The sequence below is a fragment of the Notolepis coatsorum genome, assembly GCF_963971535.1.
Source record: "Notolepis coatsorum genome assembly, chromosome: 5".
NCBI classification, from domain to species: Eukaryota; Metazoa; Chordata; class Actinopteri; order Aulopiformes; family Paralepididae; genus Notolepis; species Notolepis coatsorum.
The window spans coordinates 65,272,193-65,297,888 of NC_140169.1; positions in this window are offsets into that span (position 1 = coordinate 65,272,193).

Sequence of the window (25,696 nt, forward strand, 5' to 3'; positions counted from 1 at the left end):
GTAGCCTGAGCTGCCTGCTTGTTCACGCTTGAATATGTTTGACTGTAGCTTAAAATGCCTGCTTGTTCACGCTTGAATATGTTCGACTGTAGCCTGAGCTGCCTGCTTGTTCACGCTTGAATATGTTTGACTGTAGCTTAAAGTGCCTGCTTGTTTACACTTGAATATGTTCGACTGTAGCTTAAAGTGCCTGCTTGTTTACACTTGAATATGTTCGACTGTAGCTTAAAGTGCCTTCTTGTTTTCGCTTGAATATGTTCGACTGTAGCTTAAAGTGCCTGCTTGTTTACACTTGAATATGTTCGACTGTAGCTTGAGCTGCCTGCTTGTTCACGCTTGAATATGTTCGACTGTAGCTTAAAATGCCTGCTTGTTCACGCTTGAATATGTTTGACTGGAGCTTAAAATGCCTGCTTGTTCACGCTTGAATATGTTCGACTGTAGCTTAAAATGCCTGCTTGTTCACGCTTGAATATGTTCGACTGTAGCTTGAGCTGCCTGCTTGTTCACGCTTGAATATGTTCGACTGTAGCTTAAAATGCCTGCTTGTTCACGCTTGAATATGTTTGACTGTAGCTTAAAATGCCTGCTTGTTCACGCTTGAATATGTTCGACTGTAGCCTGAGCTGCCTGCTTGTTCACGCTTGAATATGTTTGACTGTAGCTTAAAGTGCCTGCTTGTTTACACTTGAATATGTTCGACTGTAGCTTAAAGTGCCTGCTTGTTTACGCTTGAATATGTTCGACTGTAGCTTAAAGTGCCTGCTTGTTTACACTTGAATATGTTCGACTGTAGCTTGAGCTGCCTGCTTGTTCACGCTTGAATATGTTCGACTGTAGCTTAAAATGCCTGCTTGTTCACGCTTGAATATGTTTGACTGTAGACTGAGCTGCCTGCTTGTTCACGCTTGAATATGTTTGACTGTAGCCTGAGCTGCCTGCTTGTTCACGCTTGAATATGTTCGACTGTAGCTTGCGCTGCCTGCTTGTTCACGCTTGAATATGTTCGACTGTAGCCTGAGCTGCCTGCTTGTTCACGCTTGAATATGTTCGACTGTAGCTTAAAATGCCTGCTTGTTCACGCTTGAATATGTTTGACTGTAGCTTAAAATGCCTGCTTGTTCACGCTTGAATATGTTTGACTGTAGCTTAAAGTGCCTGCTTGTTCACGCTTGAATATGTTCGACTGTAGCTTGAGCTGCCTGCTTGTTCACGCTTGAATATGTTCGACTGTAGCTTAAAATGCCTGCTTGTTCACGCTTGAATATGTTTGACTGGAGCTTAAAATGCCTGCTTGTTCACGCTTGAATATGTTCGACTGTAGCTTAAAATGCCTGCTTGTTCACGCTTGAATATGTTCGACTGTAGCTTGAGCTGCCTGCTTGTTCACGCTTGAATATGTTCGACTGTAGCTTAAAATGCCTGCTTGTTCACGCTTGAATATGTTTGACTGTAGCTTAAAATGCCTGCTTGTTCACGCTTGAATATGTTCGACTGTAGCTTAAAATACCTGCTTGTTCACGCTTGAATATGTTCGACTGTAGCTTGAGCTGCCTGCTTGTTCACGCTTGAATATGTTCGACTGTAGCTTAAAATGCCTGCTTGTTCACGCTTGAATATGTTTGACTGTAGCTTAAAATGCCTGCTTGTTCACGCTTGAATATGTTCGACTGTAGCCTGAGCTGCCTGCTTGTTCACGCTTGAATATGTTCGACTGTAGCTTAAAATGCCTGCTTGTTCACGCTTGAATATGTTTGACTGTAGCTTAAAATGCCTGCTTGTTCACGCTTGAATATGTTTGACTGTAGCTTAAAGTGCCTGCTTGTTCACGCTTGAATATGTTCGACTGTAGCTTGAGCTGCCTGCTTGTTCACGCTTGAATATGTTCGACTGTAGCTTAAAATGCCTGCTTGTTCACGCTTGAATATGTTTGACTGGAGCTTAAAATGCCTGCTTGTTCACGCTTGAATATGTTCGACTGTAGCTTAAAATGCCTGCTTGTTCACGCTTGAATATGTTCGACTGTAGCTTGAGCTGCCTGCTTGTTCACGCTTGAATATGTTCGACTGTAGCTTAAAATGCCTGCTTGTTCACGCTTGAATATGTTTGACTGTAGCTTAAAATGCCTGCTTGTTCACGCTTGAATATGTTCGACTGTAGCTTAAAATACCTGCTTGTTCACGCTTGAATATGTTCGACTGTAGCTTGAGCTGCTTGCTTGTTCACGCTTGAATATGTTCGACTGTAGCTTAAAATGCCTGCTTGTTCATGCTTGAAAATGTTCGACTGTAGCTTAAAATGCCTGCTTGTTCACGCTTGAATATGTTTGACTGTAGCTTAAAATGCCTGCTTGTTCACGCTTGAATATGTTTGACTGTAGCTTAAAGTGCCTGCTTGTTCACGCTTGAATATGTTCGACTGTAGCTTGAGCTGCCTGCTTGTTCACGCTTGAATATGTTCGACTGTAGCTTAAAATGCCTGCTTGTTCACACTTGAATATGTTCGACTGTAGCCTGAGCTGCCTGCTTGTTCACGCTTGAATATGTTTGACTGTAGCTTAAAATGCCTGCTTGTTCACGCTTGAATATGTTCGACTGTAGCCTGAGCTGCCTGCTTGTTCACGCTTGAATATGTTTGACTGTAGCTTAAAGTGCCTGCTTGTTTACACTTGAATATGTTCGACTGTAGCTTAAAGTGCCTGCTTGTTTACACTTGAATATGTTCGACTGTAGCTTAAAGTGCCTTCTTGTTTTCGCTTGAATATGTTCGACTGTAGCTTAAAGTGCCTGCTTGTTTACACTTGAATATGTTCGACTGTAGCTTGAGCTGCCTGCTTGTTCACGCTTGAATATGTTCGACTGTAGCTTAAAATGCCTGCTTGTTCACGCTTGAATATGTTTGACTGGAGCTTAAAATGCCTGCTTGTTCACGCTTGAATATGTTCGACTGTAGCTTAAAATGCCTGCTTGTTCACGCTTGAATATGTTCGACTGTAGCTTGAGCTGCCTGCTTGTTCACGCTTGAATATGTTCGACTGTAGCTTAAAATGCCTGCTTGTTCACGCTTGAATATGTTTGACTGTAGCTTAAAATGCCTGCTTGTTCACGCTTGAATATGTTCGACTGTAGCCTGAGCTGCCTGCTTGTTCACGCTTGAATATGTTTGACTGTAGCTTAAAGTGCCTGCTTGTTTACACTTGAATATGTTCGACTGTAGCTTAAAGTGCCTGCTTGTTTACGCTTGAATATGTTCGACTGTAGCTTAAAGTGCCTGCTTGTTTACACTTGAATATGTTCGACTGTAGCTTGAGCTGCCTGCTTGTTCACGCTTGAATATGTTCGACTGTAGCTTAAAATGCCTGCTTGTTCACGCTTGAATATGTTTGACTGTAGACTGAGCTGCCTGCTTGTTCACGCTTGAATATGTTTGACTGTAGCCTGAGCTGCCTGCTTGTTCACGCTTGAATATGTTCGACTGTAGCTTGCGCTGCCTGCTTGTTCACGCTTGAATATGTTCGACTGTAGCTTGAGCTGCCTGCTTGTTCATGCTTGAATATGTTCGACTGTAGCTTAAAGTGTCTGCTTTTTTATGCTTGAATATGTTCGACTGTAGCTTAAAGTGCCTGCTTGTTTACACTTGAATATGTTCGACTGTAGCTTGAGCTGCCTGCTTGTTCACGCTTGAATATGTTCGACTGTAGCTTAAAATGCCTGCTTGTTCACGCTTGAATATGTTTGACTGGAGCTTAAAATGCCTGCTTGTTCACGCTTGAATATGTTCGACTGTAGCTTGAGCTGCCTGCTTGTTCACGCTTGAATATGTTCAACTGTAGCTTAAAATGCCTGCTTGTTCACGCTTGAATATGTTTGACTGTAGCTTAAAATGCCTGCTTGTTCACGCTTGAATATGTTCGCTGTAGCTTAAAATGCCTGCTTGTTCACGCTTGAATATGTTCGACTGTAGCTTGAGCTGCCTGCTTGTTCACGCTTGAATATGTTCGACTGTAGCTTAAAATGCCTGCTTGTTCACGCTTGAAAATGTTCGACTGTAGCCTGAGCTGCCTGCTTGTTCACGCTTGAATATGTTTGACTGTAGCTTAAAATGCCTGCTTGTTCACGCTTGAATATGTTCGAATGTAGCCTGAGCTGCCTGCTTGTTCACGCTTGAATATGTTTGACTGTAGCTTAAAGTGCCTGCTTGTTTACACTTGAATATGTTCGACTGCAGCTTAAAGTGCCTGCTTGTTTACACTTGAATATGTTCGACTGTAGCTTAAAGTGCCTTCTTGTTTTGGCTTGAATATGTTCGACTGTAGCTTAAAGTGCCTGCTTGTTTACACTTGAATATGTTCGACTGTAGCTTGAGCTGCCTGCTTGTTCACGCTTGAATATGTTCGACTGTAGCTTAAAATGCCTGCTTGTTCACGCTTGAATATGTTTGACTGGAGCTTAAAATGCCTGCTTGTTCACGCTTGAATATGTTCGACTGTAGCTTAAAATGCCTGCTTGTTCACGCTTGAATATGTTTGACTGTAGCTTAAAGTGCCTGCTTGTTTACACTTGAATATGTTCGACTGTAGCTTGAGCTGCCTGCTTGTTCATGCTTGAATATGTTCGAATGTAGCTTAAAATGCCTGCTTGTTCACGCTTGAATATGTTTGACTGTAGCCTGAGCTGCCTGCTTGTTCACGCTTGAATATGTTCGACTGTAGCCTGAGCTGCCTGCTTGTTCACGCTTGAATATGTTCGACTGTAGCTTAAAGTGCCTGCTTGTTCACGCTTGAATATGTTCGACTGTAGCTTAAAATGCCTGCTTGTTCACGCTTGAATATGTTCGACTGTAGCTTAAAATGCCTGCTTGTTCACGCTTGAATATGTTCGACTGTAGCTTGAGCTGCCTGCTTGTTCATGCTTGAATATGTTCGACTGTAGCTTAAAGTGTCTGCTTTTTTATGCTTGAATATGTTCGACTGTAGCTTAAAGTGCCTGCTTGTTTACACTTGAATATGTTCGACTGTAGCTCGAGCTGCCTGCTTGTTCACGCTTGAATATGTTCGACTGTAGCTTAAAATGCCTGCTTGTTCACGCTTGAATATGTTTGACTGGAGCTTAAAATGCCTGCTTGTTCACGCTTGAATATGTTCGACTGTAGCTTAAAATGCCTGCTTGTTCACGCTTGAATATGTTCGACTGTAGCTTGAGCTGCCTGCTTGTTCACGCTTGAATATGTTCGACTGTAGCTTAAAATGCCTGCTTGTTCACGCTTGAATATGTTTGACTGTAGCTTAAAATGCCTGCTTGTTCACGCTTGAATATGTTCGACTGTAGCTTAAAATGCCTGCTTGTTCACGCTTGAATATGTTCGACTGCAGCTTAAAATGCCTGCTTGTTCACGCTTGAATATGTTTGACTGTAGCTTAAAATGCCTGCTTGTTCACGCTTGAATATGTTTGACTGTAGCTTAAAGTGCCTGCTTGTTCACGCTTGAATATGTTCGACTGTAGCTTGAGCTGCCTGCTTGTTCACGCTTGAATATGTTCGACTGTAGCTTAAAATGCCTGCTTGTTCACACTTGAATATGTTCGACTGTAGCCTGAGCTGCCTGCTTGTTCACGCTTGAATATGTTTGACTGTAGCTTAAAATGCCTGCTTGTTCACGCTTGAATATGTTCGACTGTAGCCTGAGCTGCCTGCTTGTTCACGCTTGAATATGTTTGACTGTAGCTTAAAGTGCCTGCTTGTTTACACTTGAATATGTTCGACTGTAGCTTGAGCTGCCTGCTTGTTCACGCTTGAATATGTTCGACTGTAGCTTAAAATGCCTGCTTGTTCACGCTTGAATATGTTTGACTGGAGCTTAAAATGCCTGCTTGTTCACGCTTGAATATGTTCGACTGTAGCTTAAAATGCCTGCTTGTTCACGCTTGAATATGTTTGACTGTAGCTTAAAATGCCTGCTTGTTCACGCTTGAATATGTTTGACTGTAGCTTAAAGTGCCTGCTTGTTCACGCTTGAATATGTTCGACTGTAGCTTGAGCTGCCTGCTTGTTCACGCTTGAATATGTTCGACTGTAGCTTAAAATGCCTGCTTGTTCACACTTGAATATGTTCGACTGTAGCCTGAGCTGCCTGCTTGTTCACGCTTGAATATGTTTGACTGTAGCTTAAAATGCCTGCTTGTTCACGCTTGAATATGTTCGACTGTAGCCTGAGCTGCCTGCTTGTTCACGCTTGAATATGTTTGACTGTAGCTTAAAGTGCCTGCTTGTTTACACTTGAATATGTTCGACTGTAGCTTAAAGTGCCTGCTTGTTTACACTTGAATATGTTCGACTGTAGCTTAAAGTGCCTTCTTGTTTTCGCTTGAATATGTTCGACTGTAGCTTAAATTGCCTGCTTGTTTACACTTGAATATGTTCGACTGTAGCTTGAGCTGCCTGCTTGTTCACGCTTGAATATGTTCGACTGTAGCTTAAAATGCCTGCTTGTTCACGCTTGAATATGTTTGACTGGAGCTTAAAATGCCTGCTTGTTCACGCTTGAATATGTTCGACTGTAGCTTAAAATGCCTGCTTGTTCACGCTTGAATATGTTCGACTGTAGCTTGAGCTGCCTGCTTGTTCACGCTTGAATATGTTCGACTGTAGCTTAAAATGCCTGCTTGTTCACGCTTGAATATGTTTGACTGTAGCTTAAAATGCCTGCTTGTTCACGCTTGAATATGTTCGACTGTAGCCTGAGCTGCCTGCTTGTTCACGCTTGAATATGTTCGACTGTAGCTTAAAATGCCTGCTTGTTCACGCTTGAATATGTTTGACTGTAGCTTAAAATGCCTGCTTGTTCACGCTTGAATATGTTTGACTGTAGCTTAAAGTGCCTGCTTGTTCACGCTTGAATATGTTCGACTGTAGCTTGAGCTGCCTGCTTGTTCACGCTTGAATATGTTCGACTGTAGCTTAAAATGCCTGCTTGTTCACGCTTGAATATGTTTGACTGGAGCTTAAAATGCCTGCTTGTTCACGCTTGAATATGTTCGACTGTAGCTTAAAATGCCTGCTTGTTCACGCTTGAATATGTTCGACTGTAGCTTGAGCTGCCTGCTTGTTCACGCTTGAATATGTTCGACTGTAGCTTAAAATGCCTGCTTGTTCACGCTTGAATATGTTTGACTGTAGCTTAAAATGCCTGCTTGTTCACGCTTGAATATGTTCGACTGTAGCTTAAAATACCTGCTTGTTCACGCTTGAATATGTTCGACTGTAGCTTGAGCTGCCTGCTTGTTCACGCTTGAATATGTTCGACTGTAGCTTAAAATGCCTGCTTGTTCACGCTTGAATATGTTTGACTGTAGCTTAAAATGCCTGCTTGTTCACGCTTGAATATGTTCGACTGTAGCCTGAGCTGCCTGCTTGTTCACGCTTGAATATGTTCGACTGTAGCTTAAAATGCCTGCTTGTTCACGCTTGAATATGTTTGACTGTAGCTTAAAATGCCTGCTTGTTCACGCTTGAATATGTTTGACTGTAGCTTAAAGTGCCTGCTTGTTCACGCTTGAATATGTTCGACTGTAGCTTGAGCTGCCTGCTTGTTCACGCTTGAATATGTTCGACTGTAGCTTAAAATGCCTGCTTGTTCACGCTTGAATATGTTTGACTGGAGCTTAAAATGCCTGCTTGTTCACGCTTGAATATGTTCGACTGTAGCTTAAAATGCCTGCTTGTTCACGCTTGAATATGTTCGACTGTAGCTTGAGCTGCCTGCTTGTTCACGCTTGAATATGTTCGACTGTAGCTTAAAATGCCTGCTTGTTCACGCTTGAATATGTTTGACTGTAGCTTAAAATGCCTGCTTGTTCACGCTTGAATATGTTCGACTGTAGCTTAAAATACCTGCTTGTTCACGCTTGAATATGTTCGACTGTAGCTTGAGCTGCTTGCTTGTTCACGCTTGAATATGTTCGACTGTAGCTTAAAATGCCTGCTTGTTCATGCTTGAAAATGTTCGACTGTAGCTTAAAATGCCTGCTTGTTCACGCTTGAATATGTTTGACTGTAGCTTAAAATGCCTGCTTGTTCACGCTTGAATATGTTTGACTGTAGCTTAAAGTGCCTGCTTGTTCACGCTTGAATATGTTCGACTGTAGCTTGAGCTGCCTGCTTGTTCACGCTTGAATATGTTCGACTGTAGCTTAAAATGCCTGCTTGTTCACACTTGAATATGTTCGACTGTAGCCTGAGCTGCCTGCTTGTTCACGCTTGAATATGTTTGACTGTAGCTTAAAATGCCTGCTTGTTCACGCTTGAATATGTTCGACTGTAGCCTGAGCTGCCTGCTTGTTCACGCTTGAATATGTTTGACTGTAGCTTAAAGTGCCTGCTTGTTTACACTTGAATATGTTCGACTGTAGCTTAAAGTGCCTGCTTGTTTACACTTGAATATGTTCGACTGTAGCTTAAAGTGCCTTCTTGTTTTCGCTTGAATATGTTCGACTGTAGCTTAAAGTGCCTGCTTGTTTACACTTGAATATGTTCGACTGTAGCTTGAGCTGCCTGCTTGTTCACGCTTGAATATGTTCGACTGTAGCTTAAAATGCCTGCTTGTTCACGCTTGAATATGTTTGACTGGAGCTTAAAATGCCTGCTTGTTCACGCTTGAATATGTTCGACTGTAGCTTAAAATGCCTGCTTGTTCACGCTTGAATATGTTCGACTGTAGCTTGAGCTGCCTGCTTGTTCACGCTTGAATATGTTCGACTGTAGCTTAAAATGCCTGCTTGTTCACGCTTGAATATGTTTGACTGTAGCTTAAAATGCCTGCTTGTTCACGCTTGAATATGTTCGACTGTAGCCTGAGCTGCCTGCTTGTTCACGCTTGAATATGTTTGACTGTAGCTTAAAGTGCCTGCTTGTTTACACTTGAATATGTTCGACTGTAGCTTAAAGTGCCTGCTTGTTTACACTTGAATATGTTCGACTGTAGCTTAAAGTGCCTGCTTGTTTACGCTTGAATATGTTCGACTGTAGCTTAAAGTGCCTGCTTGTTTACACTTGAATATGTTCGACTGTAGCTTGAGCTGCCTGCTTGTTCACGCTTGAATATGTTCGACTGTAGCTTAAAATGCCTGCTTGTTCACGCTTGAATATGTTTGACTGTAGACTGAGCTGCCTGCTTGTTCACGCTTGAATATGTTTGACTGTAGCCTGAGCTGCCTGCTTGTTCACGCTTGAATATGTTCGACTGTAGCTTGCGCTGCCTGCTTGTTCACGCTTGAATATGTTCGACTGTAGCTTGAGCTGCCTGCTTGTTCATGCTTGAATATGTTCGACTGTAGCTTAAAGTGTCTGCTTTTTTATGCTTGAATATGTTCGACTGTAGCTTAAAGTGCCTGCTTGTTTACACTTGAATATGTTCGACTGTAGCTTGAGCTGCCTGCTTGTTCACGCTTGAATATGTTCGACTGTAGCTTAAAATGCCTGCTTGTTCACGCTTGAATATGTTTGACTGGAGCTTAAAATGCCTGCTTGTTCACGCTTGAATATGTTCGACTGTAGCTTGAGCTGCCTGCTTGTTCACGCTTGAATATGTTCAACTGTAGCTTAAAATGCCTGCTTGTTCACGCTTGAATATGTTTGACTGTAGCTTAAAATGCCTGCTTGTTCACGCTTGAATATGTTCGCTGTAGCTTAAAATGCCTGCTTGTTCACGCTTGAATATGTTCGACTGTAGCTTGAGCTGCCTGCTTGTTCACGCTTGAATATGTTCGACTGTAGCTTAAAATGCCTGCTTGTTCACGCTTGAAAATGTTCGACTGTAGCCTGAGCTGCCTGCTTGTTCACGCTTGAATATGTTTGACTGTAGCTTAAAATGCCTGCTTGTTCACGCTTGAATATGTTCGAATGTAGCCTGAGCTGCCTGCTTGTTCACGCTTGAATATGTTTGACTGTAGCTTAAAGTGCCTGCTTGTTTACACTTGAATATGTTCGACTGCAGCTTAAAGTGCCTGCTTGTTTACACTTGAATATGTTCGACTGTAGCTTAAAGTGCCTTCTTGTTTTGGCTTGAATATGTTCGACTGTAGCTTAAAGTGCCTGCTTGTTTACACTTGAATATGTTCGACTGTAGCTTGAGCTGCCTGCTTGTTCACGCTTGAATATGTTCGACTGTAGCTTAAAATGCCTGCTTGTTCACGCTTGAATATGTTTGACTGGAGCTTAAAATGCCTGCTTGTTCACGCTTGAATATGTTCGACTGTAGCTTAAAATGCCTGCTTGTTCACGCTTGAATATGTTTGACTGTAGCTTAAAGTGCCTGCTTGTTTACACTTGAATATGTTCGACTGTAGCTTGAGCTGCCTGCTTGTTCATGCTTGAATATGTTCGAATGTAGCTTAAAATGCCTGCTTGTTCACGCTTGAATATGTTTGACTGTAGCCTGAGCTGCCTGCTTGTTCACGCTTGAATATGTTCGACTGTAGCCTGAGCTGCCTGCTTGTTCACGCTTGAATATGTTCGACTGTAGCTTAAAGTGCCTGCTTGTTCACGCTTGAATATGTTCGACTGTAGCTTAAAATGCCTGCTTGTTCACGCTTGAATATGTTCGACTGTAGCTTAAAATGCCTGCTTGTTCACGCTTGAATATGTTCGACTGTAGCTTGAGCTGCCTGCTTGTTCATGCTTGAATATGTTCGACTGTAGCTTAAAGTGTCTGCTTTTTTATGCTTGAATATGTTCGACTGTAGCTTAAAGTGCCTGCTTGTTTACACTTGAATATGTTCGACTGTAGCTCGAGCTGCCTGCTTGTTCACGCTTGAATATGTTCGACTGTAGCTTAAAATGCCTGCTTGTTCACGCTTGAATATGTTTGACTGGAGCTTAAAATGCCTGCTTGTTCACGCTTGAATATGTTCGACTGTAGCTTAAAATGCCTGCTTGTTCACGCTTGAATATGTTCGACTGTAGCTTGAGCTGCCTGCTTGTTCACGCTTGAATATGTTCGACTGTAGCTTAAAATGCCTGCTTGTTCACGCTTGAATATGTTTGACTGTAGCTTAAAATGCCTGCTTGTTCACGCTTGAATATGTTCGACTGTAGCTTAAAATGCCTGCTTGTTCACGCTTGAATATGTTCGACTGTAGCTTGAGCTGCTTGCTTGTTCACGCTTGAATATGTTCGACTGCAGCTTAAAATGCCTGCTTGTTCACGCTTGAATATGTTTGACTGTAGCTTAAAATGCCTGCTTGTTCACGCTTGAATATGTTTGACTGTAGCTTAAAGTGCCTGCTTGTTCACGCTTGAATATGTTCGACTGTAGCTTGAGCTGCCTGCTTGTTCACGCTTGAATATGTTCGACTGTAGCTTAAAATGCCTGCTTGTTCACACTTGAATATGTTCGACTGTAGCCTGAGCTGCCTGCTTGTTCACGCTTGAATATGTTTGACTGTAGCTTAAAATGCCTGCTTGTTCACGCTTGAATATGTTCGACTGTAGCCTGAGCTGCCTGCTTGTTCACGCTTGAATATGTTTGACTGTAGCTTAAAGTGCCTGCTTGTTTACACTTGAATATGTTCGACTGCAGCTTAAAGTGCCTGCTTGTTTACACTTGAATATGTTCGACTGTAGCTTAAAGTGCCTTCTTGTTTTCGCTTGAATATGTTCGACTGTAGCTTAAAGTGCCTGCTTGTTTACACTTGAATATGTTCGACTGTAGCTTGAGCTGCCTGCTTGTTCACGCTTGAATATGTTCGACTGTAGCTTAAAATGCCTGCTTGTTCACGCTTGAATATGTTTGACTGGAGCTTAAAATGCCTGCTTGTTCACGCTTGAATATGTTCGACTGTAGCTTAAAATGCCTGCTTGTTCACGCTTGAATATGTTCGACTGTAGCTTGAGCTGCCTGCTTGTTCACGCTTGAATATGTTCGACTGTAGCTTAAAATGCCTGCTTGTTCACGCTTGAATATGTTTGACTGTAGCTTAAAATGCCTGCTTGTTCACGCTTGAATATGTTCGACTGTAGCCTGAGCTGCCTGCTTGTTCACGCTTGAATATGTTTGACTGTAGCTTAAAGTGCCTGCTTGTTTACACTTGAATATGTTCGACTGTAGCTTAAAGTGCCTGCTTGTTTACACTTGAATATGTTCGACTGTAGCTTAAAGTGCCTGCTTGTTTACGCTTGAATATGTTCGACTGTAGCTTAAAGTGCCTGCTTGTTTACACTTGAATATGTTCGACTGTAGCTTGAGCTGCCTGCTTGTTCACGCTTGAATATGTTCGACTGTAGCTTAAAATGCCTGCTTGTTCACGCTTGAATATGTTTGACTGTAGACTGAGCTGCCTGCTTGTTCACGCTTGAATATGTTCGACTGTAGCCTGAGCTGCCTGCTTGTTCACGCTTGAATATGTTCGACTGTAGCTTGCGCTGCCTGCTTGTTCACGCTTGAATATGTTCGACTGTAGCTTGAGCTGCCTGCTTGTTCATGCTTGAATATGTTCGACTGTAGCTTAAAGTGTCTGCTTTTTTATGCTTGAATATGTTCGACTGTAGCTTAAAGTGCCTGCTTGTTTACACTTGAATATGTTCGACTGTAGCTTGAGCTGCCTGCTTGTTCACGCTTGAATATGTTCGACTGTAGCTTAAAATGCCTGCTTGTTCACGCTTGAATATGTTTGACTGGAGCTTAAAATGCCTGCTTGTTCACGCTTGAATATGTTCGACTGTAGCTTAAAATGCCTGCTTGTTCACGCTTGAATATGTTCGACTGTAGCTTGAGCTGCCTGCTTGTTCACGCTTGAATATGTTCAACTGTAGCTTAAAATGCCTGCTTGTTCACGCTTGAATATGTTTGACTGTAGCTTAAAATGCCTGCTTGTTCACGCTTGAATATGTTCGCTGTAGCTTAAAATGCCTGCTTGTTCACGCTTGAATATGTTCGACTGTAGCTTGAGCTGCCTGCTTGTTCACGCTTGAATATGTTCGACTGTAGCTTAAAATGCCTGCTTGTTCACGCTTGAAAATGTTCGACTGTAGCCTGAGCTGCCTGCTTGTTCACGCTTGAATATGTTTGACTGTAGCTTAAAATGCCTGCTTGTTCACGCTTGAATATGTTCGAATGTAGCCTGAGCTGCCTGCTTGTTCACGCTTGAATATGTTTGACTGTAGCTTAAAGTGCCTGCTTGTTTACACTTGAATATGTTCGACTGCAGCTTAAAGTGCCTGCTTGTTTACACTTGAATATGTTCGACTGTAGCTTAAAGTGCCTTCTTGTTTTGGCTTGAATATGTTCGACTGTAGCTTAAAGTGCCTGCTTGTTTACACTTGAATATGTTCGACTGTAGCTTGAGCTGCCTGCTTGTTCACGCTTGAATATGTTCGACTGTAGCTTAAAATGCCTGCTTGTTCACGCTTGAATATGTTTGACTGGAGCTTAAAATGCCTGCTTGTTCACGCTTGAATATGTTCGACTGTAGCTTAAAATGCCTGCTTGTTCACGCTTGAATATGTTTGACTGTAGCTTAAAATGCCTGCTTGTTCACGCTTGAATATGTTTGACTGTAGCTTAAAGTGCCTGCTTGTTCACGCTTGAATATGTTCGACTGTAGCTTGAGCTGCCTGCTTGTTCACGCTTGAATATGTTCGACTGTAGCTTAAAATGCCTGCTTGTTCACACTTGAATATGTTCGACTGTAGCCTGAGCTGCCTGCTTGTTCACGCTTGAATATGTTTGACTGTAGCTTAAAATGCCTGCTTGTTCACGCTTGAATATGTTCGACTGTAGCCTGAGCTGCCTGCTTGTTCACGCTTGAATATGTTTGACTGTAGCTTAAAGTGCCTGCTTGTTTACACTTGAATATGTTCGACTGTAGCTTAAAGTGCCTGCTTGTTTACACTTGAATATGTTCGACTGTAGCTTAAAGTGCCTTCTTGTTTTCGCTTGAATATGTTCGACTGTAGCTTAAATTGCCTGCTTGTTTACACTTGAATATGTTCGACTGTAGCTTGAGCTGCCTGCTTGTTCACGCTTGAATATGTTCGACTGTAGCTTAAAATGCCTGCTTGTTCACGCTTGAATATGTTTGACTGGAGCTTAAAATGCCTGCTTGTTCACGCTTGAATATGTTCGACTGTAGCTTAAAATGCCTGCTTGTTCACGCTTGAATATGTTCGACTGTAGCTTGAGCTGCCTGCTTGTTCACGCTTGAATATGTTCGACTGTAGCTTAAAATGCCTGCTTGTTCACGCTTGAATATGTTTGACTGTAGCTTAAAATGCCTGCTTGTTCACGCTTGAATATGTTCGACTGTAGCCTGAGCTGCCTGCTTGTTCACGCTTGAATATGTTCGACTGTAGCTTAAAATGCCTGCTTGTTCACGCTTGAATATGTTTGACTGTAGCTTAAAATGCCTGCTTGTTCACGCTTGAATATGTTTGACTGTAGCTTAAAGTGCCTGCTTGTTCACGCTTGAATATGTTCGACTGTAGCTTGAGCTGCCTGCTTGTTCACGCTTGAATATGTTCGACTGTAGCTTAAAATGCCTGCTTGTTCACGCTTGAATATGTTTGACTGGAGCTTAAAATGCCTGCTTGTTCACGCTTGAATATGTTCGACTGTAGCTTAAAATGCCTGCTTGTTCACGCTTGAATATGTTCGACTGTAGCTTGAGCTGCCTGCTTGTTCACGCTTGAATATGTTCGACTGTAGCTTAAAATGCCTGCTTGTTCACGCTTGAATATGTTTGACTGTAGCTTAAAATGCCTGCTTGTTCACGCTTGAATATGTTCGACTGTAGCTTAAAATACCTGCTTGTTCACGCTTGAATATGTTCGACTGTAGCTTGAGCTGCCTGCTTGTTCACGCTTGAATATGTTCGACTGTAGCTTAAAATGCCTGCTTGTTCACGCTTGAATATGTTTGACTGTAGCTTAAAATGCCTGCTTGTTCACGCTTGAATATGTTCGACTGTAGCCTGAGCTGCCTGCTTGTTCACGCTTGAATATGTTCGACTGTAGCTTAAAATGCCTGCTTGTTCACGCTTGAATATGTTTGACTGTAGCTTAAAATGCCTGCTTGTTCACGCTTGAATATGTTTGACTGTAGCTTAAAGTGCCTGCTTGTTCACGCTTGAATATGTTCGACTGTAGCTTGAGCTGCCTGCTTGTTCACGCTTGAATATGTTCGACTGTAGCTTAAAATGCCTGCTTGTTCACGCTTGAATATGTTTGACTGGAGCTTAAAATGCCTGCTTGTTCACGCTTGAATATGTTCGACTGTAGCTTAAAATGCCTGCTTGTTCACGCTTGAATATGTTCGACTGTAGCTTGAGCTGCCTGCTTGTTCACGCTTGAATATGTTCGACTGTAGCTTAAAATGCCTGCTTGTTCACGCTTGAATATGTTTGACTGTAGCTTAAAATGCCTGCTTGTTCACGCTTGAATATGTTCGACTGTAGCTTAAAATACCTGCTTGTTCACGCTTGAATATGTTCGACTGTAGCTTGAGCTGCTTGCTTGTTCACGCTTGAATATGTTCGACTGTAGCTTAAAATGCCTGCTTGTTCATGCTTGAAAATGTTCGACTGTAGCTTAAAATGCCTGCTTGTTCACGCTTGAATATGTTTGACTGTAGCTTAAAATGCCTGCTTGTTCACGCTTGAATATGTTTGACTGTAGCTTAAAGTGCCTGCTTGTTCACGCTTGAATATGTTCGACTGTAGCTTGAGCTGCCTGCTTGTTCACGCTTGAATATGTTCGACTGTAGCTTAAAATGCCTGCTTGTTCACACTTGAATATGTTCGACTGTAGCCTGAGCTGCCTGCTTGTTCACGCTTGAATATGTTTGACTGTAGCTTAAAATGCCTGCTTGTTCACGCTTGAATATGTTCGACTGTAGCCTGAGCTGCCTGCTTGTTCACGCTTGAATATGTTTGACTGTAGCTTAAAGTGCCTGCTTGTTTACACTTGAATATGTTCGACTGTAGCTTAAAGTGCCTGCTTGTTTACACTTGAATATGTTCGACTGTAGCTTAAAGTGCCTTCTTGTTTTCGCTTGAATATGTTCGACTGTAGCTTAAAGTGCCTGCTTGTTTACACTTGAATATGTTCGACTGTAGCTTGAGCTGCCTGCTTGTTCACGCTTGAATATGTTCGACTGTAGCTTAAAATGCCTGCTTGTTCACGCTTGAATATGTTTGACTGGAGCTTAAAATGCCTGCTTGTTCACGCTTGAATATGTTCGACTGTAGCTTAAAATGCCTGCTTGTTCACGCTTGAATATGTTCGACTGTAGCTTGAGCTGCCTGCTTGTTCACGCTTGAATATGTTCGACTGTAGCTTAAAATGCCTGCTTGTTCACGCTTGAATATGTTTGACTGTAGCTTAAAATGCCTGCTTGTTCACGCTTGAATATGTTCGACTGTAGCCTGAGCTGCCTGCTTGTTCACGCTTGAATATGTTTGACTGTAGCTTAAAGTGCCTGCTTGTTTACACTTGAATATGTTCGACTGTAGCTTAAAGTGCCTGCTTGTTTACACTTGAATATGTTCGACTGTAGCTTAAAGTGCCTGCTTGTTTACGCTTGAATATGTTCGACTGTAGCTTAAAGTGCCTGCTTGTTTACACTTGAATATGTTCGACTGTAGCTTGAGCTGCCTGCTTGTTCACGCTTGAATATGTTCGACTGTAGCTTAAAATGCCTGCTTGTTCACGCTTGAATATGTTTGACTGTAGACTGAGCTGCCTGCTTGTTCACGCTTGAATATGTTTGACTGTAGCCTGAGCTGCCTGCTTGTTCACGCTTGAATATGTTCGACTGTAGCTTGCGCTGCCTGCTTGTTCACGCTTGAATATGTTCGACTGTAGCTTGAGCTGCCTGCTTGTTCATGCTTGAATATGTTCGACTGTAGCTTAAAGTGTCTGCTTTTTTATGCTTGAATATGTTCGACTGTAGCTTAAAGTGCCTGCTTGTTTACACTTGAATATGTTCGACTGTAGCTTGAGCTGCCTGCTTGTTCACGCTTGAATATGTTCGACTGTAGCTTAAAATGCCTGCTTGTTCACGCTTGAATATGTTTGACTGGAGCTTAAAATGCCTGCTTGTTCACGCTTGAATATGTTCGACTGTAGCTTGAGCTGCCTGCTTGTTCACGCTTGAATATGTTCAACTGTAGCTTAAAATGCCTGCTTGTTCACGCTTGAATATGTTTGACTGTAGCTTAAAATGCCTGCTTGTTCACGCTTGAATATGTTCGCTGTAGCTTAAAATGCCTGCTTGTTCACGCTTGAATATGTTCGACTGTAGCTTGAGCTGCCTGCTTGTTCACGCTTGAATATGTTCGACTGTAGCTTAAAATGCCTGCTTGTTCACGCTTGAAAATGTTCGACTGTAGCCTGAGCTGCCTGCTTGTTCACGCTTGAATATGTTTGACTGTAGCTTAAAATGCCTGCTTGTTCACGCTTGAATATGTTCGAATGTAGCCTGAGCTGCCTGCTTGTTCACGCTTGAATATGTTTGACTGTAGCTTAAAGTGCCTGCTTGTTTACACTTGAATATGTTCGACTGCAGCTTAAAGTGCCTGCTTGTTTACACTTGAATATGTTCGACTGTAGCTTAAAGTGCCTTCTTGTTTTGGCTTGAATATGTTCGACTGTAGCTTAAAGTGCCTGCTTGTTTACACTTGAATATGTTCGACTGTAGCTTGAGCTGCCTGCTTGTTCACGCTTGAATATGTTCGACTGTAGCTTAAAATGCCTGCTTGTTCACGCTTGAATATGTTTGACTGGAGCTTAAAATGCCTGCTTGTTCACGCTTGAATATGTTCGACTGTAGCTTAAAATGCCTGCTTGTTCACGCTTGAATATGTTTGACTGTAGCTTAAAATGCCTGCTTGTTCACGCTTGAATATGTTTGACTGTAGCTTAAAGTGCCTGCTTGTTCACGCTTGAATATGTTCGACTGTAGCTTGAGCTGCCTGCTTGTTCACGCTTGAATATGTTCGACTGTAGCTTAAAATGCCTGCTTGTTCACACTTGAATATGTTCGACTGTAGCCTGAGCTGCCTGCTTGTTCACGCTTGAATATGTTTGACTGTAGCTTAAAATGCCTGCTTGTTCACGCTTGAATATGTTCGACTGTAGCCTGAGCTGCCTGCTTGTTCACGCTTGAATATGTTTGACTGTAGCTTAAAGTGCCTGCTTGTTTACACTTGAATATGTTCGACTGTAGCTTAAAGTGCCTGCTTGTTTACACTTGAATATGTTCGACTGTAGCTTAAAGTGCCTTCTTGTTTTCGCTTGAATATGTTCGACTGTAGCTTAAAGTGCCTGCTTGTTTACACTTGAATATGTTCGACTGTAGCTTGAGCTGCCTGCTTGTTCACGCTTGAATATGTTCGACTGTAGCTTAAAATGCCTGCTTGTTCACGCTTGAATATGTTTGACTGGAGCTTAAAATGCCTGCTTGTTCACGCTTGAATATGTTCGACTGTAGCTTAAAATGCCTGCTTGTTCACGCTTGAATATGTTCGACTGTAGCTTGAGCTGCCTGCTTGTTCACGCTTGAATATGTTCGACTGTAGCTTAAAATGCCTGCTTGTTCACGCTTGAATATGTTTGACTGTAGCTTAAAATGCCTGCTTGTTCACGCTTGAATATGTTCGACTGTAGCCTGAGCTGCCTGCTTGTTCACGCTTGAATATGTTCGACTGTAGCTTAAAATGCCTGCTTGTTCACGCTTGAATATGTTTGACTGTAGCTTAAAATGCCTGCTTGTTCACGCTTGAATATGTTTGACTGTAGCTTAAAGTGCCTGCTTGTTCACGCTTGAATATGTTCGACTGTAGCTTGAGCTGCCTGCTTGTTCACGCTTGAATATGTTCGACTGTAGCTTAAAATGCCTGCTTGTTCACGCTTGAATATGTTTGACTGGAGCTTAAAATGCCTGCTTGTTCACGCTTGAATATGTTCGACTGTAGCTTAAAATGCCTGCTTGTTCACGCTTGAATATGTTCGACTGTAGCTTGAGCTGCCTGCTTGTTCACGCTTGAATATGTTCGACTGTAGCTTAAAATGCCTGCTTGTTCACGCTTGAATATGTTTGACTGTAGCTTAAAATGCCTGCTTGTTCACGCTTGAATATGTTCGACTGTAGCTTAAAATACCTGCTTGTTCACGCTTGAATATGTTCGACTGTAGCTTGAGCTGCTTGCTTGTTCACGCTTGAATATGTTCGACTGTAGCTTAAAATGCCTGCTTGTTCATGCTTGAAAATGTTCGACTGTAGCTTAAAATGCCTGCTTGTTCACGCTTGAATATGTTTGACTGTAGCTTAAAATGCCTGCTTGTTCACGCTTGAATATGTTTGACTGTAGCTTAAAGTGCCTGCTTGTTCACGCTTGAATATGTTCGACTGTAGCTTGAGCTGCCTGCTTGTTCACGCTTGAATATGTTCGACTGTAGCTTAAAATGCCTGCTTGTTCACACTTGAATATGTTCGACTGTAGCCTGAGCTGCCTGCTTGTTCACGCTTGAATATGTTTGACTGTAGCTTAAAATGCCTGCTTGTTCACGCTTGAATATGTTCGACTGTAGCCTGAGCTGCCTGCTTGTTCACGCTTGAATATGTTTGACTGTAGCTTAAAGTGCCTGCTTGTTTACACTTGAATATGTTCGACTGTAGCTTAAAGTGCCTGCTTGTTTACACTTGAATATGTTCGACTGTAGCTTAAAGTGCCTTCTTGTTTTCGCTTGAATATGTTCGACTGTAGCTTAAAGTGCCTGCTTGTTTACACTTGAATATGTTCGACTGTAGCTTGAGCTGCCTGCTTGTTCACGCTTGAATATGTTCGACTGTAGCTTAAAATGCCTGCTTGTTCACGCTTGAATATGTTTGACTGGAGCTTAAAATGCCTGCTTGTTCACGCTTGAATATGTTCGACTGTAGCTTAAAATGCCTGCTTGTTCACGCTTGAATATGTTCGACTGTAGCTTGAGCTGCCTGCTTGTTCACGCTTGAATATGTTCGACTGTAGCTTAAAATGCCTGCTTGTTCACGCTTGAATATGTTTGACTGTAGCTTAAAATGCCTGCTTGTTCACGCTTGAATATGTTCGACTGTAGCCTGAGCTGCCTGCTTGTTCACGCTTGAATATGTTTGACTGTAGCTTAAAGTGCCTGCTTGTTTACACTTGAATATGTTCGACTGTAGCTTAAAGTGCCTGCTTGTTTACGCTTGAATATGTTCGACTGTAGCTTAAAGTGCCTGCTTGTTTACACTTGAATATGTTCGACTGTAGCTTGAGCTGCCTGCTTGTTCACGCTTGAATATGTTCGACTGTAGCTTAAAATGCCTGCTTGTTCACGCTTGAATATGTTTGACTGTAGACTGAGCTGCCTGCTTGTTCACGCTTGAATATGTTTGACTGTAGCCTGAGCTGCCTGCTTGTTCACGCTTGAATATGTTCGACTGTAGCTTGCGCTGCCTGCTTGTTCACGCTTGAATATGTTCGACTGTAGCTTGAGCTGCCTGCTTGTTCATGCTTGAATATGTTCGACTGTAGCTTAAAGTGTCTGCTTTTTTATGCTTGAATATGTTTGACTGGAGCTTAAAATGCCTGCTTGTTCACGCTTGAATATGTTCGACTGTAGCTTAAAATGCCTGCTTGTTCACGCTTGAATATGTTCGACTGTAGCTTGAGCTGCCTGCTTGTTCACGCTTGAATATGTTCGACTGTAGCTTAAATGCCTGCTTGTTCACGCTTGAATATGTTTGACTGTAGCTTAAAATGCCTGCTTCTTCACGCTTGAATATGTTCGACTGTAGCTTAAAATGCCTGCTTGTTCACGCTTGAATATGTTGGACTGTAGCTTGAGCTGCCTGCTTGTTCACGCTTGAATATGTTCGACTGTAGCTTAAAATGCCTGCTTGTTCACGCTTGAAAATGTTCGACTGTAGCTTAAAATGCCTGCTTATTCACGCTTGAATATGTTTGACTGTAGCTTAAAATGCCTGCTTGTTCACGCTTGAATATGTTTGACTGTAGCTTAAAGTGCCTGCTTGTTCACGCTTGAATATGTTCGACTGTAGCTTGAGCTGCCTGCTTGTTCACGCTTGAATATGTTCGACTGTAGCTTAAAATGCCTGCTTGTTCACACTTGAATATGTTCGACTGTAGCCTGAGCTGCCTGCTTGTTCACGCTTGAATATGTTTGACTGTAGCTTAAAATGCCTGCTTGTTCACGCTTGAATATGTTCGACTGTAGCCTGAGCTGCCTGCTTGTTCACGCTTGAATATGTTTGACTGTAGCTTAAAGTGCCTGCTTGTTTACACTTGAATATGTTCGACTGTAGCTTAAAGTGCCTGCTTGTTTACGCTTGAATATGTTCGACTGTAGCTTAAAGTGCCTGCTTGTTTACACTTGAATATGTTCGACTGTAGCTTGAGCTGCCTGCTTGTTCACGCTTGAATATGTTTGACTGTAGCTTAAAGTGTCTGCTTGTTTACACTTGAATATGTTCGACTGTAGCTTAAAGTGCCTGCTTGTTTACACTTGAATATGTTCGACTGTAGCTTAAAGTGCCTGCTTGTTTACGCTTGAATATGTTCGACTGTAGCTTAAAGTGCCTGCTTGTTTACACTTGAATATGTTCGACTGTAGCTTGAGCTGCCTGCTTGTTCACGCTTGAATATGTTCGACTGTAGCTTAAAATGCCTGCTTGTTCACGCTTGAATATGTTTGACTGTAGCCTGAGCTGCCTGCTTGTTCACGCTTGAATATGTTCGACTGTAGCCTGAGCTGCCTGCTTGTTCACGCTTGAATATGTTCGACTGTAGCTTAAAGTGCCTGCTTGTTCACGCTTGAATATGTTCGACTTTAGCTTAAAATGCCTGCTTGTTCACGCTTGAATATGTTCGACTGTAGCTTGAGCTGCCTGCTTGTTCACGCTTGAATATGTTCGACTGTAGCTTAAAGTGTCTGTTTTTTTATGCTTGAATATGTTCGACTGTAGCTTAAAGTGCCTGCTTGTTTACACTTGAATATGTTCGACTGTAGCTTGAGCTGCCTGCTTGTTCACGCTTGAATATGTTCGACTGTAGCTTAAAATGCCTGCTTGTTCACGCTTGAATATGTTTGACTGGAGCTTAAAATGCCTGCTTGTTCACGCTTGAATATGTTCGACTGTAGCTTAAAATGCCTGCTTGTTCACCCTTGAATATGTTCGACTGTAGCTTGAGCTGCCTGCTTGTTCACGCTTGAATATGTACGACTGTAGCTTAAAATGCCTGCTTGTTCACGCTTGAATATGTTTGACTGTAGCTTAAAATGCCTGCTTGTTCACGCTTGAATATGTTCGACTGTAGCTTAAAATGCCTGCTTGTTCACGCTTGAATATGTTCGACTGTAGCTTGAGCTGCCTTCTTGTTCACGCTTGAATATGTTCGACTGTAGCTTAAAATGCCTGCTTGTTCACGCTTGAAAATGTTCGACTGTAGCTTAAAATGCCTGCTTGTTCACGCTTGAATATGTTTGACTGTAGCTTAAAATGCCTGCTTGTTCACGCTTGAATATGTTTGACTGTAGCTTGAGCTGCCTGCTTGTTCACGCTTGAATATGTTCGACTGTAGCTTAAAGTGCCTGCTTTTTTATGCTTGAATATGTTCGACTGTAGCTTAAAGTGCCTGCTTGTTTATACTTGAATATGTTCGACTGTAGCTTGAGCTGCCTGCTTGTTCACGCTTGAATATGTTCGACTGTAGCTTAAAATGCCTGCTTGTTCACTCTTGAATATGTTTGACTGTAGCCTGAGCTGCCTGCTTGTTCACGCTTCAATATGTTCGACTGTAGCCTGAGCTGCCTGCTTGTTCACGCTTGAATATGTTCGACTGTAGCTTAAAGTGCCTGCTTGTTCACGCTTGAATATGTTTGACTGTAGCTTAAAATGCCTGCTTGTTCACGCTTGAATATGTTCGACTGTAGCTTAAAATGCCTGCTTGTTCACGCTTGAATATGTTCGACTGTAGCTTGAGCTGCCTGCTTGTTCACGCTTGAATATGTTCGACTGTAGCTTAAAGTGCCTGCTTTTTTATGCTTGAATATGTTCGACTGTAGCTTAAAGTGCCTGCTTGTTTACACTTGAATATGTTCGACTGTAGCTTGAGCTGCCTGCTTGTTCACGCTTGAATATGTTCGACTGTAGCTTAAAATGCCTGCTTGTTCACGCTTGAATATGTTTGACTGTAGCTTAAAATGCCTGCTTGTTCACGCTTGAATATGTTTGACTGTAGCTTAAAGTGCCTGCTTGCTCACGCTTGAATATGTTCAACTGTAGCTTGAGCTGCCTGCTTGTTCACGCTTGAATATGTTTGACTGTAGCTTAAAATGCCTGCTTGTTCACGCTTGAATATGTTCGACTGTAGCCTGAGCTGCCTGCTTGTTCACGCTTGCATATGTTTGACTGTAGCTTAAAATGCCTGCTTGTTCACGCTTGAATATGTTCGACTGTAGCCTGAGCTGCCTGCTTATTCACGCTTGAATATGTTTGACTGTAGCTTAAAGTGCCTGCTTGTTCACGCTTGAATATGTTCGACTGTAGCTTAAAGTGCCTGCTTGTTTACACTTGAATATGTTCGATTGTAGCTTAAAGTGCCTGCTTGTTTACGCTTGAATATGTTCGACTGTAGCTTAAAGTGCCTGCTTGTTTACGCTTGAATATGTTCGACTGTAGCTTAAAGTGCCTGCTTGTTTACACTTGAATATGTTCGACTGTAGCTTGAGCTGCCTGCTTGTTCACGTTTGAATATGTTCGACTGTAGCTTAAAATGCCTGCTTGTTCACGCTTGAATATGTTTGACTGTAGCTTAAAATGCCTGCTTGTTCACGCTTGAATAGGTTTGACTGTAGCTTAAAGTGCCTGCTTGTTTACACTTGAATATGTTCGACTGTAGCTTAAAGTGCCTGCTTGTTTACACTTGAATATGTTCGACTGTAGCTTAAAGTGCCTGCTTGTTTATGCTTGAATATGTTCGACTGTAGCTTAAAGTGCCTGCTTGTTTACACTTGAATATGTTCGACTGTAGCTTGAGCTGCCTGCTTGTTCATGCTTGAATATGTTCGACTGTAGCTTAAAATGCCTGCTTGTTCACGCTTGAATATGTTTGACTGTAGCCTGAGCTGCCTGCTTGTTCACGCTTGAATATGTTCGACTGTAGCCTGAGCTGCCTGCTTGTTCACGCTTGAATATGTTCGACTGTAGCTTAAAGTGCCTGCTTGTTCACGCTTGAATATGTTCGACTGTAGCTTAAAATGCCTGCTTGTTCACGCTTGAATATGTTCGACTGTAGCTTAAAATGCCTGCTTGTTCACGCTTGAAAATGTTCGACTGTAGCTTAAAATGCCTGCTTGTTCACGCTTGAATATGTTTGACTGTAGCTTAAAATGCCTGCTTGTTCACGCTTGAATATGTTTGACTGTAGCTTAAAGTGCCTGCTTGTTCACGCTTGAATATGTTCGACTGTAGCTTGAGCTGCCTGCTTGTTCACGCTTGAATATGTTCGACTGTAGCTTAAAATGCCTGCTTGTTCACACTTGAATATGTTCGACTGTAGCCTGAGCTGCCTGCTTGTTCACGCTTGAATATGTTTGACTGTAGCTTAAAATGCCTGCTTGTTCACGCTTGAATATGTTCGACTGTAGCCTGAGCTGCCTGCTTGTTCACGCTTGAATATGTTTGACTGTAGCTTAAAGTGCCTGCTTGTTTACACTTGAATATGTTCGACTGTAGCTTAAAGTGCCTGCTTGTTTACGCTTGAATATGTTCGACTGTAGCTTAAAGTGCCTGCTTGTTTACACTTGAATATGTTCGACTGTAGCTTGAGCTGCCTGCTTGTTCACGCTTGAATATGTTTGACTGTAGCTTAAAGTGCCTGCTTGTTTACACTTGAATATGTTCGACTGTAGCTTAAAGTGCCTGCTTGTTTACACTTGAATATGTTCGACTGTAGCTTAAAGTGCCTGCTTGTTTACGCTTGAATATGTTCGACTGTAGCTTAAAGTGCCTGCTTGTTTACACTTGAATATGTTCGACTGTAGCTTGAGCTGCCTGCTTGTTCACGCTTGAATATGTTCGACTGTAGCTTAAACTGCCTGCTTGTTCACGCTTGAATATGTTTGACTGTAGCCTGAGCTGCCTGCTTGTTCACGCTTGAATATGTTCGACTGTAGCCTGAGCTGCCTGCTTGTTCACGCTTGAATATGTTCGACTGTAGCTTAAAGTGCCTGCTTGTTCACGCTTGAATATGTTCGACTTTAGCTTAAAATGCCTGCTTGTTCACGCTTGAATATGTTCGACTGTAGCTTGAGCTGCCTGCTTGTTCACGCTTGAATATGTTCGACTGTAGCTTAAAGTGTCTGTTTTTTTATGCTTGAATATGTTCGACTGTAGCTTAAAGTGCCTGCTTGTTTACACTTGAATATGTTCGACTGTAGCTTGAGCTGCCTGCTTGTTCACGCTTGAATATGTTCGACTGTAGCTTAAAATGCCTGCTTGTTCACGCTTGAATATGTTTGACTGGAGCTTAAAATGCCTGCTTGTTCACGCTTGAATATGTTCGACTGTAGCTTAAAATGCCTGCTTGTTCACCCTTGAATATGTTCGACTGTAGCTTGAGCTGCCTGCTTGTTCACGCTTGAATATGTACGACTGTAGC